This window comes from Penaeus vannamei, chromosome 21 (genome assembly GCF_042767895.1).
Source record: "Penaeus vannamei isolate JL-2024 chromosome 21, ASM4276789v1, whole genome shotgun sequence".
NCBI classification, from domain to species: Eukaryota; Metazoa; Arthropoda; class Malacostraca; order Decapoda; family Penaeidae; genus Penaeus; species Penaeus vannamei.
In genome coordinates this window covers 6,544,159-6,549,158 of record NC_091569.1, presented here as the reverse complement: position 1 = coordinate 6,549,158, position 5,000 = coordinate 6,544,159, and the positions used below count along the sequence as shown (strand labels likewise).

The window sequence follows — 5,000 nt, the reverse complement described above, 5'->3', positions numbered from 1 at the left end:
CACACACACACACACGCACGCACGCACTTCACACACACACACACACACACACACGGAGCAACATCAAACGTCAATAGATTCATAAATACAATTCAACTTGCGCGTTTCCATGTGTGTCTACGAACCGAATTAGGAAACGCGGGGACAAATTTTTTTTTTCTTGTTCCAACACTGACAAATACCGATTGATTAAAGTACTGATTAATTAAATAGCTTTTGATGCTCATGACGATGCTCAGGGATTTAAATGTATGCACCGGGGGGGGGGGAGATTAAAGTTTGGGGGGAAATTGATAATCGTGTTGAATCGGGAATCATTAATTGGATTTGATTGCTCTGAGCGTTATGAATATGCGTTCATACAGGCTCGTACATGCGTATATTTACGGGTACAAGCACACGCACAGACAGGCAGAAATAGATACATAATTGCAGAATCACAAACATACACCACACATACACAGACACACACTCACCTCACGCACACGCACACGCAGACACATTCACGCACACGCACACGCACACGCACACGCACACGCACACGCACACGCACACACGCACACACACACGCACACACACGCACACACACGCACACACACACTCACACACACACGCACACACACACACACACACACACACACACACACACACACACACACACACACACACACACACACACACACACACACACACCATATCTAAACCAAGTCCCCAATTTCAAAGGCGAGAGAATTGGACACATTACCTACATTTTTTTTTTTTTTTTTTAGCAACAGGTGTCAACGACAGAGCTGCCATTTTTTCTTTTTTTTATCTTTTATCTTTCCCCCGAGCGAGATTATACTTAAAATCGGATATTGCTTTACTTAGTGACGGAAAAGCAAGAAAATTAGAGGATTGGGATTTTGTTGTCACAGGCAGTATTTTTTTTCGATATCAATATTGTTATGGTTATGAATTCATTATGATTATTGTTGTCATTGTTATCGTTGTTATTACTAGTTCTGATATTATTTTATTGTTATTATTATTAGTAGTAGTAGTAGTAGTTTTGTTGATGTTACTTTTGCTATTTCTATTATCATTTACCATTATCTCATATTACGTTTATAATTAATTGTTATTATCATTATTATTATTACTTTGATATTCATTATTATTAACATCATTTTTATTACTGTTATGGTTATTATCATTATTTCTTAATTAATTTGGAATATCGACTCTTATGTATATGATATAGGCCTATAAAAATCACCCAAAATACCTATCATTAGTTTAATTCGGGGAAAAGATTGCTTTGATTATTGCTTTGACTACCACTCAGACACACACACAAGCACGCACGCACGCACGCACGCGCGCACGACGCACGCACGCACGCACGCACGCACGCACGCACGCACGCACGCACGCACCCACACACACACACACACACACACACACACACACACACACACACACACACACACACACACACACACACACGATCTCTCGCTTATCAGTAGTTCCCGTTTTTATTATTTTGTCATAATGATGTGTGTTTCTGTTGTTTTGTTATACTATTAGCACTTGGGGCTTCATTGCTTTTTTTTTGCAATTGGCATCCTAATTATCTTAAGGTGTATATAGATAGACACATACAAATAAATAGATAAATAGAAGAGAGAGAAAGAGTGAGTGAGTGAGAGAGAGAGAGAGAGAGACAGACAGACAGACAGATAGACAGACAGACAGAGACAGAGATACAAAGAGACAGAGAGAGACAGAGAGAAATACAGACATACTTACATACATACATACAGACAGAGATACACACCAAGAATGAAATAAATAAATTCTTGCGCAAATCCTGAAACGCTGGTCACGTGTGCGCGTTCAAGAAGAACGTCTTTTAAAGAACACGATGCGAAGAACAAAGGGACCATCTCGAGAGCACAGCAACAATGCTCTTTAAATCTCCCGCGCAAGTATTACGACACATATAACATAACATATCACACTGGTCATTAGTATCTGCCTCAGCCTATATTCTCTCCCCGTCCGAACTTTGATGGGAAAATAAAGACATTTATTGCTCAATTATCGCATTTATTGTATTTGCTCTTACTGTTGCATTCACTCTTTCCTTCCCTCCTCTCTCAAATTTTGTTTAGATCTATTGCTCTATCATTGCAATTATTGTATTCACTATTACTGTTGCCTCCGTCTCTCCTTCCCTCCTCTCTCAATTTTTTTTATTTTTTTTATTGCTCTATCATCGCAATTATTGCATTCACTCTTACTGTTGCCTTCGTCTCTCCTTCCCTTCCTCTCTCAAAAAATAAAAATAGAAGGAGATTGTTTTTGCATCTCTCGTGTTAACTGGAGACGAAAGGCGACCCAGTTCTCAAGCATCAACAATGGGTGATATATCATGTCTAGTTCTACAGGAGCCGGTTTATCGGTTGTGGGACCTGCGTTGGGGCGACTTTTTTGGGTTCCTTGTTTGTCGGTTGGTGAATTATCGGGGCTTTTCTGGTTTGGGTGTGTTGTCTCTGTTTTTTTGTTGTTGTTGTCTTTTGTTGACTTGTTTGGTTGTCACTGTTTCTCTCTGTCTCTTGTCTGTCGTTCTGTTTGTCTCTCTGATTTTGTGTGTTTCTTTTTCTCTCTCTCTTTCTCTTTCTTTCGCTTTCTTTCTTTCTTTCTCTTTCTCTTTCTCTTTCTCTTTCTCTTTCTCTTTCTCTCTCTCTCTCTCTCTCTCTCTCTCTCTCTCTCTCTCTCTCTCTCTCTCTCTCTCTCTCTCTCTCTTTCGTTTTCTTTTCTTTTCTCCCCCTTTCTCTTTCTCTCACTCATTCATAGTCTTTCAGTTTTGACATTCATTCGCAATTGGCAACAATTCACATGTCTGGAAATTTGCAACAGCGATCAGTCTGCTTGTTTTAGCATGTGTGGCGAGACAATAGTGTGTTTGTCATGCAAATTACGCTCTGCATACTTACCCTCCCCCCCCCTCCCGCCCCCCCCAGCCACCGCGAGAGAAAGGACATTCGTGTACAAGTATTTCTTTATTTCTTTCGTTCTCTCTCTCCTTTTCCCCCTCCTGTTTATTTCATTTCCTCTTCTTCCTTCTTCTCTTCTCTTCAAGAATAACACGACAAAGGGAGAAAGATTCGAACTCCCTCGCTCACCCCCCCCCCCCAAAAAAAAAAAAAAAAAAAAAAAAAGATTCGAACTACCTCACCCCCCCAAAAAAAAAAAAAAAAAAAAAAAAAACGAATTAATTTTTCTGAAATGATCTCGACGTCGACCATTATACATACTCGCCGAAATCAGGGAGAATAAAACCAAGGGGGGAAATAATTCATGTCAAAGAGAGAGAAATTGTACACATTTGTTTCGTCCAGAGAGAGAGGGAGGGGGGGGGGTGAAGGAGGGAGGGAGGGAGGGAGGGAGAGGGGGAGGGTGAAGGAGGGAGGGAGCGAGAAGGGGTGAAGGAGGGAGGGAGCGAGAAGGGGTGAAGGAGGGAGGGAGAGAGGGAGAGAAAGAGACAGAGAGAGAGAGTAAGAATAAGAATAAGAGAAAAAAACAGAAAAAGAAAGAGAGAGAGAAGCAGAAGGAGAGAGGACCTTACCTCCAATATCAAGACAGCTAAGGTCGATCAGTGCAATACAAAGCCCAAGAAATCCAACTTTCCAGAAATATGTTGTCACGGCTCACTTTCAGCCTATCTCCCCCTCCCCCCTCCCCCCTCCGAAAACGGATCATATTTCTCTCTCTCTCTCTCTCTCTCTCTCTCTCTCTCTCTCTCTCTCTCTCTCTCTCTCTCTCTCTCTCTGGTGTTCACTAAAGCACTAAAGAATGTCTGTTTGTCAAGATATATAGAGCTTACGGAAGGCGAAGGGGGTGGGGGGGGTAGGGGGGGTGGCGATGACTTTTAAGATGAATTACGTGTCTAAATGTTTCAATTCGCGTCTTTTTTTTCGTGATATATTTTTTCGGTGGGAAAGTTTTGTTGTGTAAGCGATCTCGTGATTTTTCTTCTTGGGTTATTTTTAGTTTTTTTGTTTTTGTTGTCATGTTATTGTTCTTGTTATTGTCATGATTGTTATGATTATTGATGTTGCTATTGCTATTATTATTATCATTATTGTTGTCATTATTATTGTTATTCTAATTATCATTGATATTGTTATCATTAAATTGTTATTGTTATTGTTATTAGTATTGCGATTACTTTTATTATCATTATTAGTGCTATTGATGTTATATAGATATTTTCCGAAATATTCCGAAAATTGAGATATTTTCCGAATTTTTTCATCACCTACCCCTTAGCAGGACTTGGTAGCAGCCGTATCATAAACTACCCATTCACAAGTTAATAGACTACGAACCCATTCATATCGTACGCCCATTAGCATCGAGGCCCATAATTTTGTTGTAAATAATAATATAACGTGTACCAAAGTCTTTTTTTTATTGTTTGTAAGCAAAGATTATATAGATGTTGGGAGCTTATTTACACCGAGGATGTAGTATATGTGAAATGATATTAGGTCTATAGCATTTATACTTTTTTATTTACCGAAAGGCGATCAAGTACCATTTTTAAACGTGGTTGTAGGGTTAAATGCTTTAAAATCTTTTGTTTTTCGGTTCGAGAAAATAAATAACCAGGGGAAGCGCGTTATCTTTCGGACACATATTGTCTGCATAAATTATTTAAAACATTTTTTAGATAGGTTTTGTTGTACAGAAGTACCCTAACCTAGCGGGAGGGGGGGGGGGAGGTGTAGATGTGTGTTAGATAAATCTAGTGATGAGTGAGGCCGTTAACACCTAGGTATAGCGGTCTTGAAAGGTGTAGCATGGGTATGCTTGTTCTCTTTCCCTTTTCCCTTATATATTCCCCCCGTTCTATTTCCTTCTATTTTTTTACGTTTGTTCTTCTCTTCTTCTTCTCTTCCCCTACCTCATTTCCTTTCTCATTTCATGCCTTTATATATCTTTCCTCCATT

General features: G+C 39.6%; 1 protein-coding gene across 1 annotated transcript in view; it reads left to right on the top strand.

Moving 5' to 3' along the window:
• Positions 1-5,000, top strand: part of LOC113830333 (calcium-activated chloride channel regulator 1) — a 265,515-nt gene that overhangs the window by 1,032 nt on the left and 259,483 nt on the right. The gene's annotated exons all lie outside the window — the stretch shown is intronic.